This window comes from Scophthalmus maximus, chromosome 9, assembly GCF_022379125.1.
Source record: "Scophthalmus maximus strain ysfricsl-2021 chromosome 9, ASM2237912v1, whole genome shotgun sequence".
Taxonomy (NCBI): Eukaryota; Metazoa; Chordata; class Actinopteri; order Pleuronectiformes; family Scophthalmidae; genus Scophthalmus; species Scophthalmus maximus.
In genome coordinates, this window is record NC_061523.1 from 20,114,775 (window position 1) to 20,130,611 (window position 15,837).

Consider the following 15,837-nt stretch of genomic DNA (forward strand, 5'->3'; position numbering starts at 1 on the left):
GTTTTCTTTAAAGTGTGTGTGTGTGTGTGAAGGGGGGGGGGGGGGGGGGGGGGGGGGGGGGGGGGGGGGCGTCCAGAAAGCTGTATTTATCCATAGCTTCTATTATTAGCCTATTGGAGAATTGTAATACTGTAAGGTCTTGGTGCTTTATGGGAAAACATAGTTGGAGACTTTGAAACACTGCATAATATGTTGGGGGGGGGGGGGGGGGTTATAAATCCTTTGGTCTATCTGGCTATTTGTTATTAAAGGAAAAAAAAACTTGAATCTTACTTTATCCATGTCAAGGGAAAGAGGTTTTAATTTTTCATAATAAAAAAAAGCATTGGCCATGGACATAACTCCTGCCCCCCCCCCTCCCCCCAAGTATTTCCTTATTCATTTGTTGCTGGAATTAGAACACATCTTGGGACAATCCATCAAAAAGCAGCCGCGCTAACGTAATAGAAAGAGGACTTGGGCCGACTCCGGCTCCCAATTCGTAGTAGCTACGAGGGAAGTAAATCATTGGCCAGAGAGGCCGAGGGGCCTGTGTGGGCGGGGCCCCCCTTCAAAAAGCGGGGAACAGAAAGTTCAGCCATAAATTACTCGGGTCAAGTTCTCGCGGCTTTAATGTAGCTCATGCCGTATGGGAACCGGCCTGATCGTGTGTGCGCGCTGCAAAACTCCATCAGGCCCGACTCGCAGGGCTGGTCCCGCCGCCCCGCTCCGTCCCAGGTGCTTTCACCGGTGCCCTTACCGCGGAGGGAAGTCACGCACGGAGCAAGAGTCTGCTGCTCTCCCTCCCTCCCTCGTGCCAAAAAATCCGATCCAGCCAGAGGTCGCGTCCTCCTCGCTTGTTCTTTATACAATGAAATACACAGGGAGTAAGAAGAATAATAATGAAAAAGCTCACACCCCCTTCAGTTATATCAATTCCCTTCCCCTCTCTCTCTCTCTCTATTTACACAAGCGGTGTCAACTAATATCATTAGTGTACAATGTCATTACTGTGAAACTGCGGGAGGAAATGTGTCACCCGGCTCATTTTCCTGCTTCAATAACACGCTCATCAACGTGACTCCTCACACCGTCCCCCCCCCCGTCTCCCCCCCCGCCCCCCCCGGCCCTCCCACTCCTACAGAGACTCCCCGCGTATTAATTGGAAGGTATAAATTACAAGTAATCACTACCAGGTTTTTTCACCGACTAGACAATCGGCATTTACTCATCCGTCTTCCTGTTTAAACTATCTGCCGGAGAAATCGCAAAGCCCCGCTGCTTATTTTCCAACGATTAGCTGTACATCAGCATTACCACCTCAAATCCAGCAGTTTCACATCCAGCATTAAATGGGATGAATATTGATCTGCTAAAGAGGATTTATTTATTTCATGCTCTATCCAAAGATCAACTGCTACCAGCTTTGGACGGATCTGCGGAGGTCTTACCGAATAAAGCTACTGCATACATGACTTTGGACTTGACATTTTAGGCCTGGAAGAAGACCAAACAGTAAATTCACTGCAATAATCCCAGATAAATGGGATGATCACTGCGAAAGCTTAGATAGTTAAGTGGCCTAAACTTAAATCCAGAAACGATAAAAACACGACTCGGAGGAGATCCTCCATGTCGGAGGGGGGGGGGGGTGTGGTCTGCGCGGAGTAAGGCGGACGCCCACCTGAGGGCGGCCGCCTCTCCTGCCCGCGGGGAGGCAGGGTCTTCTTACGCGGCGGGGTCACGGAAAATGGCATCCGTTAAAAATAAACCCACGAATGGTTCCACGCACCTGAGCGCACTCTCGACGCCGCCCTGCGGAATGGACACGAGCGTCCCTCTGCCTCGTGCCAGGCGGCTCACGGAGGCCGAGTGTTTGCGCTATATCAGGAGCGCCGTGCTGATATTGGCCTTGAAACGTCAAATCAAGTCCTGGTTTGTCACTGCGACAATTTTGGAAGTTTAGTTGGGTGCAGTGGTTTATTTATTTATATAAAAAGGGGGCACTGTATTCCTTTTAAACGGGGAGTCGCTGCTTTTCGAGAGCTGCAGAGCTGCTTTGGAGGAACGATTTGACTGACATTATATTGAAAATTCACAAGTCATCTGCCGCTGCGGTTCAAATTGTATTAGAATCTGTGTAAGCTATCGATAACCCCTTTGTGAAATCACGTACAAACCCCCGCAACCGTGCGCACAGTGCACACGACTTAAACCCCGCGCGCATCCGAAGTGTGTGTGCAGGGCTGTGATCAGCGGCGGCAGGATATTTTGGTGCTGGTTAGCAGCCGGGCTCAGCGAGCTGTCAGAGGAACAGCTCCCATGATGCCGGCACGGCTCAGATGTGGGGAGAGACGGGCAGAGAGACAAACAGACAGACAGACAGACAGGCAGACAGGCAGACAGGCAGAAGAGTGGCCATCTGGATAGACGGGGACGCAGGGTCACATGGTGGCGTCACAAACAGGATGGTGCTCAGCTGCTCTCAGCCTCCGGATCTCATGAGACTGCTCTCGAACCGCTGTGGGGGGGGACCTGGTTGAGTTCTGCAGCAGAATGATTCAATCCTCATAGTTTATAGTTTGATTTTGGCTCATTTGGGCAACTTCATTTTCTCCTCTTTTTGGGTGAATTTGAAAATGCGGGTTACATATTTTTCAAGAATAGAAACTGTCTACTCATTTACAATGACATTTCCACAGTCGGAAGAATTTATTCAAGTATTTTTCAACATATAATATTCTATTTCCATTTCAAATCACAAATATATATATATATATATATATATATATATATATATATATATATATATATATATATATATATATATATCTCAATTATTTGTTGTCCATAATATTGTAATTTTTTTAATATTATAGAAACCCAGCACATCATATAATCCAACATAATCTCATCCATTCCATGTCAAATTTTTGCTCCATTTGCCTTGATAATGTTGAGGAAAACAAATGTTGGTATTATTATTCTTACGTAGCCCCTTGTTTTTTATCTTGCACTCATATATAATATAAATGCACGATATAAAAAATATTCAGGGCATCGATATATATATTTTTAACACACCCACTTTATATTCACATCTTTTAAACGCAGCACTCTCTGTGAGAAAGTGCAAAGTGCTCGGCGGCGTGCGGCCGAGGGATGAGGCAGCGTGAGCTGCCAGTAGATGGCGTCTGACGCCTGTGTGAAACGTCCCACTGTCACTCCCCTGCAAATCCAACTCACTGTTGGATTCCTGATGGCAAACAGATTCCTACAAAACACACACACAGATATAAATCTGCATTGTCTATATAAGATGACATGCGATGGCTGTATCCAAACAAAAACAAGGTGTGAAAATAGAAAAATTATAGATGCAGGTTTTTTCTCTACAAAATCCTTCGCATATTTGTGCAGTTTGTGTTCAGTTATTCATCCTGATGGTGAGTTCGCTTTAATACATCAATTCATAAGGTTTCTAATTTGATTTTTCCGTTCAAGCTTCAGTGACTCCTCTTATTGCACTTGCTTGTAATTTGAAAAAAAACATCTATTTGTCTTGAGCCAAATGAAACAAGCAGCTTGCTCTTATGTTGAGAGCTATTTCATAAGAATTTTAAAGAGAAAACCGCTACTCACGGCTGATATAAAAACCATGTCGACGGCTCTGACCGCCTCCCGTGTCGCAGTGTGGCATGTCCGTCTCGAGCCCATCAAATTAAAGCAGGTATTACCGGGACGAGGAGGAGGAGGACGAGGAGGAGGAGGAGGAGGAGGAGGAAGGAGGCTCTAATTGAGACGTATTTGATTGCAGCTTCGGAGAACGGGGCTCCCGTCTCCCCTTCCTTAAACATATGGGTCTGCACGAGCCGCCCCGGACCATAAATTTCCAACACTGCAGGACATTGTCTTTTAAAAAAAAATATTTAAAAAAATGTATGCCCCCCCCCTCCCCCCCGTGATCCATCCCTCAGACGTGCCAGAGAAGTGTCAAGGCCCCTTCTGGGAGTGGAGGGAGAAAGCGTGCCGTGGCAGCGAGCGGGGATCGGCAGCCAGCTCCCCGTGTAAGGAATGTCTTCTGGTCGTGTCGGTCGGCGGCGGATCAGTCCCACATCAAAAGACAATGGGGGCTTATGGTGATATTCTTGCATACAGCTCTCTCTCTCTCTCTCTCTCTCTCTCGGACACATGATTAAGTTACTTAGAAAAAAAAAAAAAGGAAAAAAGAAAGATTGTTTGATTTATATAACCTCGGATCAAAATGTGCTACCTGTCAAAAAGACATTTTGACGGGTTAACTCGACATTTGGTTTCAGCTGTCAAACTTCTTTTTGCTAATTTTTTTTTGTCAAACTGTTCAATTCCCCCCCCCCCCCCCAAAAAAAACAAAACAAATCACCATCCATTCCCTTCACAGCTCAGGCCATGTGCACATTTCAAAGGACGCCTTCCTTTTTGAGGGCGAGGGCATCTGTAAGATTTGGGTGCGCGAATACCGCTGTTACAAATGAGCTCCTCTGAAGAACCGGGACGACCACACAGGCGGACAGATGGCCGAGGGCCACACGCAATCGGCTTAACAACGGGACAACAAAAGAGCAGCCACGCCTTGAATAAAGGTGCTTAACCTCCGAGCGCGCAAAGTGCCCCTCGCTCCATTACCACTTAATGGACCTAATCAGTTTTGGCCCAGATTAGGGTTGTTGTTTTTTTTTTTATCTATTGCCAACCAAAGCACAGTGGCATATTAAATTAGTGACTTCATTAGAACCAGAGAGCAGGGTCATGTTGTGCGGCTGGTGTTCCTTTGGAATAATGGACATCGTCAAGATCGTCTGTGGTTGTCAACGGCGGCGGAAAGCTCTGGAGCTGCGTCGCGGCCACTGCGTGGAAGGAGCACGGGTCAGGTTTTCCGCCTTTAAGCACGGGGCTTTTTCTGGTAGTATAAAATACTATTAAAATATATATTCACGATGACACTGATGAACGTGTTTCAAGCCCGCTGAAATTCTCTTGTAACGAACACCAGAAATGCCCGTTGAATAATTTATGCATTGGCTCAATGTTATTGAATTGCAAATTTGCACTCTGATGTCCTTCATTTTCCCCATCAGTATTATATAGGTTGTTTTTTTTACATGTTTATTCAAGCACCAGATCGAAGGCGCCCGTTGTGGGGTTCTCGGCGTCAGAATCAGGACCGAACGTACAGTGCACCAGAAGGAACCGGAGAGACCGAGGCCCTAAAACCCACGTGACCTCACCTCAAAAAGAAAATTAAAGCCGCTGACGAGTCGACGAGCGGCTCGAGCAGCTCTGCTCGCCGACTGCCTGCCTGCCTGCCTGACTGGCTGACTGACTGACTGACTGACTGACTGGCGCTGCAGCAGTTCGGCTTTCAGACGAACAGAATTCTGCCACAGAGACTCATAGTTTCCAGGGACAAGCAATGTAGCGAGGTGCAACGCCACCACAACACGCGCCGGCAGAGCGGATCGTCCCGAGTCACTCAAAACGCACAGATGTGCAGAGGACATCCAGAAACATGATGTACTGGGGGACCACTTTCCCGTTCAGTGGTCTCAGAGTCTAGGCAGCCACTGGATTTGCTGCCTTCAAAGTATAAAATGCAGAAATTGCCGTCGTTTCTCTCATTTGAGCTTTAGTGGTCAGTTTTCTGTACGTTTGAATGTAAACTTATTCTTTTATGTTAATATTTCCGGAGCTCAAGGCCTTAAATTTGCTCTAAATCCTAAATTAGACTTACAGATTCATCGTTTGTTGCCCGTCGCATCCGTTCAAATGACACCTTGCACTCAAATACAAAACATCCGCGATGAGTTCAGGCATGAAAGGACATCATGTAGAAACCTGTTACCAAACATAACATAAAAGAGCAGACGGATAATCAGACTGACAAGGTCTCTGCGCCGACACGGCTGAGCAGAGCGTGAATGTTTTCTTGGCAAATAATAAAAAAAAAACTGCGGGGACCAATTTCAGGCCTCATGCCCCAGTTTGAGAAATCAAAACCAGGCAACGGAGCCGTGTTGTGTCTGAGATCGATATGTGATGATACCATCATATCTTACTTCTTGACACTGCCTCAACCGGGGGGGGGGCCCTCTGCGGTCGGCGGTTTGATGGAAACAAGCGATAGATAAAGTGAAGCTTTCTTTTCTTTTAAAAGGAAGTGAGAGTGTCGCGTCTGGAGGATTAAGTCTGCACATTTGGGCTTTTTTAGTTTTGAATTTAGTCTCTCAATTCTAACAGTTTTGAAATGCTAACGGTCGGTTTCATTGGATGACAAAGAATTGGGGAAGAAATCCTTTCCAGTCAAACTCTGCCCGGATGTCAAATGTCAACCTACAAGAGGGAAAAACATCCTCCACGATTACACACGTCCTCATCCGATATCTTCACGTATTCCTGCTGCTCACTGCTGTTGTTTTCTAGTGCATTTGGCTCAAAATACTCAAACTTCCTCCAAATGCCTGTCAGATATCTCCCCCCCCCCCCCCCCCCCCCCCCCCCCCGTCTCCGTAACCACGCATGTTATTTCTTATTTATTTGTTCCCATCTCATTCCCGGCAGGGAGGGAGACGACGGCGTTGCCTTCGCAGACGGCCTCAGTCACAGCCGATGATAGATTAATGAAAAGGGCTCATCTGGGCCCGCTCGCAGGGTTTTCTGCACATGCAGCAAAAAAGAAAAGAAAAAAAGAAGAAGAAGAAGAAGAAGAAGAAGCACTCGGTGATGTCAGGGTGGTTTCAGCGGGCTGGTGGTCGTGCAGACGCACGCTCAATCATACACGGACCCACTCAGATGGGAGGGGCGGGGGGTTATTTAACAGACGGTAATGTGATACTGGATAATAACTGGGAGAGAGAGCCGAGCGGCTTGAACTGTGTGTCGGAACACGGGCGCCTCTCGCCTCACACCTGCCCCGGCCCATGATTGCCCGCACTCTGTAATGAGCGCACGTCGGACCGGTTTCGATGGCACCCGGGAGGGTTAACGGCGCTCATACGCGGAGCCTTGACAACAATAAGCCTCCCGTGTGATTTGACGGTATATCCTCGGATTTAAAACTTGGGCCCTTTAAAGTTGTACGTGGAAGCCCCTTAAACCTCACCACACCCCAGAGGGGGAAGCCGCTTCCTTTATAGTCTTCCGTTGACTTCCACGGACTCCCAATCACGAGTCACCATGTGTGCGCGTTGCCATCACCCCTCTGACCCGCTATACAGGCTCCCCCCCCCCCACACACACCCCCGCCGAAACGGAGCGCCTGGGCTTCTGACGGGGGCCGGCGGCGCTTGGCTTACACTTCAGCGGGCACACAACGTAGCCCGATGCAAAAACCAAAGTATCGCTGGAAAAGAAAACAGCAGAAGGCAATTAAATCCCAGTTAGTCTGATCATTCCCGCCTTGATTAACGGGGTCGGCGGGAGAGAGAGTCTTCGCTCTCACGTCCACTGGTGTTAATTCATCTCCTTTTTAATTACAGTAATGAAATGTGTGCAGGTTACCGCCCTTTAATCATCCGTTGGTGGCTGCTTAACAGTAGAAAGTTAATGAGGCTCTCTCTGAGTGTGTGTGTGTGTGTGTGTGTGTGTGCAGGTAAGCAGAATGAGTGCGCACACACACACACACACACACACACACACACACACACACACACACACACACACACACACACACACACACACACACACACACACACACACACACACACACACACACACAGGCGATGGCATCACTCGCACATCCTCGCCCTGGCAGGCGAGCATCAACAATTAAAATGGCCGCCTCCAAGTTTACATTAAAAGACAGTCAGTGAGTCTTGGCAGGCGGCACTTTTGCACTGCAGGTGCCAACACGAGGACAATTTCGAAAAGCACAAAATAATCCCATTTACTCGAGTGGTGTCAGATGTTCTGGCCCAGCAGACCGTGTGCGCCACCCCGATGACGGGAGCACTGCGCGACTCAGGCCGCGGCTCCGCTGCTCCGACGTTCTTCTTCTGGCCAAAGCGCCGCATGGTTTTCATTATCGCGTTTCGTTTCAACTCAGTCACTCTCTACCCTGAATAACGTCTGCCAACGCGCTTTCAATGCCGTCTGTCTGCCTGTCCCCGCAGAAGAAAATCCCTCTGCCACGGCCATTTTACGATCAGTGCTAATTCTGGGGGGGGGGGGGGGGGGAGGGATGTCTGTATGCCGTCTCGTCATATCACAATTTCCCGCCACACAGCTGTGTGATCAGCATCGCTGATGTCGCTGATCACACAGCGTTACGACGTGATTCTGCACCACTCCCCACCGTCCGCGTGGGGAGTGGTGCAGGTGTGTGGGGTGGTGGGGGGGGGGCTGCACATTCCCCGCTGCCATTTGTCACTACACAGTTTGTCACTCAAGTCGCACGTCAGTCTTCGAGGCTCATCGCGGCTACATCCTCGAAAAAACTCGCCATCTCCCCCGTTCGCCGCGACGCCGCCTCGCCCTCGCCCTCGCCTCGCCTCGTTCCCACATTCCTGCAAGCCCCCCTCTTTGCCTCGCTACTCCCACATCCGCCCCGCACAGCCCCATCCGAGCCCGCCCTCACCTCCGCAATCCACTCTTGGATCATTTCAATTTGCATCCCGACTGGCCCCGGGATTCCCCGGGCCCGTTAAAAGGCAGGCTATTTGTTGTGCTCCGCGGTTAATGCCGCGCAGAGCTTTAAATACCCATATCAAATCTTGGAGGCTCAACAGATTCAGTTTTGCAAACCTGTATCGAACAGAGGTTCAATCCGTCAGCTTAGAAGTGTACACTCCTTAAGTTGTGTGATAAGGTAAAACCAATCACTGGATTAGGGCTCTCTCTGTCAGCGATGGTGTGTTCTTCCGCGCACAGCGTTGCCTCGCTGAAACGGGATAAGCTGATAGAGTAACATTACGGTGCTTGAGATTTCTTTCTTTCTTTTTTTTCCCCCCCCAATAGCGATGTACTATTAATGGATTCTGAAGCCAGTGTATGATGCTGCTCTCGCGGTTGGGGATAATGCATTAGCATTGGCTGTGAAAAGCCGTTGGTGCCGGATACCATGAGCGATCATCGCTCCATTTGATTGTTTTTTTTCCTATATCATGCAAATCCTGCCCACCACCCGATAAGATCGATCGAGTCTGTTCTCGTGGAGCTTCTCACAAACAGACGGCCGCCTCGAGGTTCACGAGTACAATTTTGCATAATGGCGAATTCATGAGTCAAGGAAGAGAGAAATCGCGTCTCGATCCTTCTTTCCCCGCGGTTGCACAAGCTTGTTCCATTTGGTTTCGGGGCGGTGGGGGGGGGGGGGGGGGGGGGATCTGGAAGGTTTTGGTACGCAGCGAACTCAAGTGAAAATTTGTGGCAGGTTCATAAATAATCACCTGGCTAAAATATGGGCTACAACTTCTCTTTTCTGGTCATCTCTTCTTCTTTCTGTTTTTTTTTTTTTTTTGCGAGAATGCCTTGGCTGACATTTGAGAGGAACAGGGAGCCGTCCGCAAGCTGCAAGAGTACAAAACCGAACGTCCTCTCCCTTTCCCCTCACATGAAGCCGGGTTTCCACTTTGTCCTGCCAACAAGCGATCGCTGGAAGCTCCCCCGTCTGACATTTAACGCTCCGCTGAACTCACACTTCAAGCCTCGAGGCATCGTTTGTGGGCAGTTATGGTCCAACTGTCAAATTATTTTTTCTCTCTCTCCCTCTCGGTTTTTGCGTGAATGCAAAGAGATCAGTGTGGTGAGTGGCGACGAAAACCCCTTGGACCACTTTTGACGACTCAAGTGAGAACAAAACTTGAGAGGCCGCTCTCATTCCGCGGGCTCGGGGGCCGCGGAAGGAGCCGGATCGCAGCCCGTCGACAACAAATTTGCATGTGGTCGTCCCTCACACGTCACGTACGAAGTTCACAATTGGTGCACTGAGCGCACGGGAACGCTCAGAGGCACTCCATTTGATTTCATGGAAAGACAGTTGAATATTTGAGCAGGGGAACAAGACGTTTAAAAAAAAAGAACTGACAGCTTTCTGTAAATGTGTGTGTGTGTGTGTGTGTGTGTGTGTGTGTGATGGGGTGTGTGTGTGTAGGAGAGAGATAGCAGCACTTTTCATGAAGGTCATGTGTTTCTTATAAAACCAGTGTTTTTAAAAAAAAGAAGAAATGACATAATATAAAAGCAAAGACGGTCGGGCAAACTGTGCTTGAAATATAGAACCAGGCCAATGAGAGATCGCAAAAACCCAAAAAGATTTCAAGTCTGAAGTAGTCATTTAGTCTAGCCACGAGACGCCATGACTAATTACAGTTTATTTTAATCATTAGCTTTTTGGTACGCTTGAGAAAAAAAACACTAATGTTAAAGGGTTATACACAATTTTTTCCCCCCATCAAATAATGTAATTGTTGGCGGCAGCTTGTGAAGCTTTGCAAGCCCAAGAAACAAACCTTTCATCTAATTATGTGCTGGATGATGTTGACAGAGGAGAAATCCGCTCAGTGCAATGAAAAACCGAAAATCTAAGACGATGTCAAAGTCGTCATTCGAGAGAAACATTTAGGTCGTATTTGTTAGCAGTAGGATTCTGCCATTTACAAAATTTCATTTCCCCGTGATACTCGACAAGAGGACCTATGACGACATCTTCTCAATGGAGCACACATGCATTTGCGGGAAATTTCACATGACACCGTGTGCAAGAGGGACGAGTCCCAGCTTGACGGAGTCGCCGTCCCCCTCAAAGCTCCGTGGAGCAGCTGGCGGTCTAAGTCCGCCGTCCCCCTCACCAGTCCGCCCACCGTGTTGCCTCGGGGTGGAATGGACACAAACACCGAAAGGGGGGCCGTCCACTCCTGCCCATTAGCTGGTCGCTATGCTAATCCAGGGATTACGCGAAAACACATTTGCCCCACTTAAGGTCTTCCCAGAATTCGCAGACTAGTAGCGACACACCAGCTCCCGGGTCGTCCACGTCCCAGAGGCGCCGTCGAAACGGGGCCTCGCGTCCGCAGCGGTCGCGCGCGATCATCGCGGCGATGGCGCGAGGACGGCCGGCGTGGCAGACGCAGCCGGTTTAAATGTTAATTTAAAGTTGTGCTCTGTGCATCTGACCCGTTTTCCCCATCATCGGCATCGAAATCTGATTCGTCAAAACATGGTTCCTTGTCTGTTCTACCCCGACTGAAATGGATTTCAGTGAAGATGGTAGAAGCTCTTCGTTGAAATGATTATGACTTAACTGCTCTAACTTGAGAGCCAGTGATCACTCGTCATCTTCTATCATCACCCCGTGTCACACCGACGCGCCCTACAAGTTGATACGAGGTGACACACACAATAAGAAAGTCTTTAACGTTTAATACCAAGATTACAGATTGGTTTTGGGGAAAATTTGTGGTTGGGGCAAATAAACTTGAGTTAGTTTTATGGAGAGAAAAAAAATTGGAAGTCACAATGAGCAGCGCTAATTATAGAAATAAAGCTTGGCAAAAAAAAACTAAGGGATGAAAAGGGGAAACAACCTCATGAGGACGTGTGTTGCGCCCAGCGTCCGATAACAGATTCAATACAGGTTTGATTAATTGAAGTGCTCAAAACAAAGAGTGATGGTTTGTTCGGACCAAACGTGAAGCAAATTTTCGTGTCATGTTACTCGTGCAAGTTGGGCCGCAGCATCGTTTGTGTTCACTTGCGTCACTCGGGCGAGTAACAATAGTACGTCGGGTGAGAACGCCAGTGACGTCAGAAGAATCTCAACTCTTTCCCAACATTGCGTCATGTGACTCACTCATATTCAAATATTTCAATTTGAGTGGGTGAAGCCAATTTCATGTCTTTTGCGAAAAAATGATTTTTCTCATGGCGCAATCAAAAATTCGATTTGCATTGGGTCTGAACGCACCGTGAGCCTTCAACCTTGAAAGAAAGTTTCATGGATTGCCCCTTTTACAAAAAAAATCATCAATTGCGTCATGGGAGCAAACAAACGGGGGCTAATTGCTTACACTTTGTTCCTGAGGCCTTTTATTTAGGCGACGGCAGAAAAAATATTGGCCCATGACCACACGCCGCTACTAATTAGCCGTGTACAGCAAGAATCACTAGCGCAGTCATCAGTTAAGTTTACTTTACCAAGCTTAAGTTTCCAATTTTAAAGCCACGGCACTTGGCCCAGGAAGAAATCCCAATCGAGAAGGACAATAGAGAGCAGGAAACCACCACAGCGTTGATTGTTCCAGCCCGGAGGCCTGTTATCATGTGCTCACAAAGCAGTGTTTTTCAGCCGGCAAACAACAATGAGACCCCGTACCGCAGAGACCACCGCACCCTTGAGCCACTCCAACACCTGGGGGATGCCCGTCAAACAGTGGAGCGAGACAAGTTCATACTCAACCCAACAATTGTGGCTTCGGGGTGAAGGATGATCGGTAGATAACTCTCCGGGGTGCGTCTTCTAACTCGGACTATTATCAGAATTATTTCACAAAATTCAATGCAAAAAAACAAAAACAACACAGAATACAGACTTTTAATGATGCACTGCAAATGACTGGATTAAAACCATTAATATCGCATGGAGAAATTAAACTTTTGCACAGATAAACATGATAAATACATACAGGAGTGGGCAGATGGTCTTAACTATTGATCCGCTGACCTCAACACTGCTCAGACCGACCGAGAGCTAATGTTGACCGAGGAGTGGAGATCTATATGGACAGTGCTTCTGTCAGTGTAGCATGAGGGATGGGCAAGTTTTATCTAAACATTTGCTTTTGGGTTTGACCAGCAGAGAATAACTCTGAAATAAGCCAAACAGGGGGGACGACCCACCTGTCGGAGACGGCTCTGTGTTTTCAGACTCAAAGTCTCCGAGTAAACACACGAGACATGAGACATCACGGTAACAAACAGGAACCGTTTCGCCTTAAAGCTCCAGTGGTGTTTGCAGGTCCGTTAATCTCATGCTACATTTTGTGTAACTGTGAAGCGTTTACTGTGCAAAAAAATCTGTATTTGCTTGATAAAATTAATTTGCCGCGTGTACACAATATTTCTCTCCTCTCCGCTACAAGCTGCATCTTAGCAACGTGCCGTTTGGTTCGCACATCTACTGTAGCCAGTTTATTATGACTCATTCAACCTCGCCGTGTCAGCGAGCGGGGTCAGGAGGTCATTCATGACGACCGCCATCGGACTTTCTAACTCGTCAACCTGTGATTACCGAACTGGACTAAATTTGATCATGTCTAGAATAAATCTAATCATATCTGGATTAAATTTGATCATCTAATCATATTTCTCAGCACCTTACACTTTTCACTGTGCCCTCTGTACCTAAAACAATTATACTACTTGTTCTGTATTTTTATATTCTTCATTCAGACTTTGTTTTTATTACTGCACCTCTTTTAACTGCTTTACGGTAGTGAACTGTGTATTTTGTATTGTTGTACTTTATCAACTTTTTGGCATTGTCTCTTACTTTATGGCTACTATGCCAAATTAATTTCCCCCAGGGATCAAGTCATATGTCTGTCTGTCTATCTGTCCATCTATCAGCCAGTGTGAATGTTAACCTGTGCGTAATCATGCGTGAATATGCCTACAGAATGCCAAAAACAGAGTTGTTCACCTAACAGCGACGTCTGCTACGCTGTCACGATTTGCCACTGGAGATAAGCGGTCGACACCAAATCAGTCTGATGTACAGTGGCGGTGTGAAAATGAAGGCTCGGACCTTCGGGTGGATACTTTCATCACAGGAGAACTGAGGAGTCGTCTCTTTCTCTACCGACGATATCTCCGACATCTGAACTCAGGGTATCTGTTGAAACCCAATACTGAACCATTGCTCAATTTCCCCCCCCCCCCCACATTTAATATATGTTTATATCTTGCAGCTGGGAACTTATTGGACACTGGCAGCCATGAGCGAATGAATGTGGAATTTCATAATGACAAAGACAGAAACTGTATCCAATGAAAATCCTGAAAGTCATGGCCAATACCTGGCCTGTGTAATGAATCCAATGTACGTATTTATTTATTTTTAACTTTTTGGATAAGAAATATTAGTTAATACATTTCTTGCTTTTTTGTGTGTGTTTTTATATAGCATATATTTGTCTCAGTATTTAGCTCAGCTTCTTTAGGCCGACCTCATGCAGGGACGCCACCGTCAGACGTACAGCGGCGGCACATTACCAGTCGTCTCGGAAAACTAGACGCCACGCGCAAATTACAAGGTGAGACGAGAGATTATCCACTGTGGCGCGGTGATCAGAGAGGATTTTAAGAAAATTCATATGACCAAGTTGAATAATCACATCAATTCGGGGGCTATTTCCAAGCAAACAAAGCCGAATTTCGATTTGATGCTCATCCCACTATGATTGGAAATGAGGAGGAGGAGAGAGAAGGGAGCAGAGCTGTGTGGTATAACACAAAGAAAGAAAGTAAGAAAGTATAATGAGCACCACAGAGCATCTTAAACATTCAGAGAACATTTCTGTGATTGACAGCATATCCGGCCTTGTAAAACCTCCAGCGACTGGCACTCCAGCCAGGTTGACACAAATTTAAAAATAGTGATATGTCAGCGCTAACGTGGATCAAGCACAGCAGTCGGCGCAGGCCCAGGTGAGCCGACCTGTCAGCATGATGAGGTCACCGCGCCCTCTCCTTATGCTAAGTGTCGTCACATTTCAATCACAATTCTCCATTCGACTGTCATCGGCACGTCTGATGCCCATAAGCGTGCGGAGCATATATATTTTTAGGCGTGCGTGTGCAGTTATGCGGCGTGCGCACATATGCACGCCGGCACACGGCCGCCACCGATTATGAACATACATGATCCCCTGGAGGAAGACAATAATATTGGCATTAAACACCTCGAGATTCCGCCGGTTTTTAATATATCTTAAATTATGTCAAGAAAAACACTGGAACATCACACAAAAGCCACAGTCGGTGTATAATGCTATCTCATAAAGCTACAGATCTCTCCAACAATATTGACATAGGGAGCAGGCAAACAAATGTCAGCCCGTATAACATATGAAATGCTTAACGTAACCAATTTCCGCCTGTCAATCAACCGGGGGCGAATAATGACAGACGGCCGAGAATCAATACGCCACAATTGAATTTTCCCGACTCCCAAACATGTCTCATTCTGCACCATAAACTGTCAAATGTCACGGTGCACCGAGCTGCGGGTGGAGTCTAAAGATTTATTTTATTTTCCACCACTGCAGTCTATTAGCAACAACGTTCCTTTAACCCACGAGGGGTAAAAAAAAAAAGACGAAGAAAAAAGCAGGTCCGGACTCCTCTGCTTGTTTCGCTGCTGAGTGCCCAAGGACAATGCCAGATAGATAATGTGAGCAAAACTAACTTTTCCTATGAATATGCATGCGCTGTAAAGCACAGCAGCAATGGGACGCACGTGTACGGCTGAAAAGGGGATTTGCAGCATCTACCGTGAAATTCAGCCAGCTATATTAATTAGTGATATTCATGTCGGAAAATACTTTATACATAAAAAGGATACTTATGATTTGTTTTCCCAAGATGTTTTCGTTTTTGTAAAGTACATAATACCAACTGTTCCCATGACCTCTTCCTTGGACGACGCATCGAGATTTTTCTTTTTACTGTCAACCGCAACTGTAGCAAAAAGACAGCCGAGGGTCAGGCTCCTGAGCATTGCGGTCTTTGTCTCTCACCTCATCTACAACACGGTGCCCTCTGCCTCACATAATCAATTAAAAAGACGGCGGGGCTGAGGAGGCACCCCACCAGTCACAGAAGTTT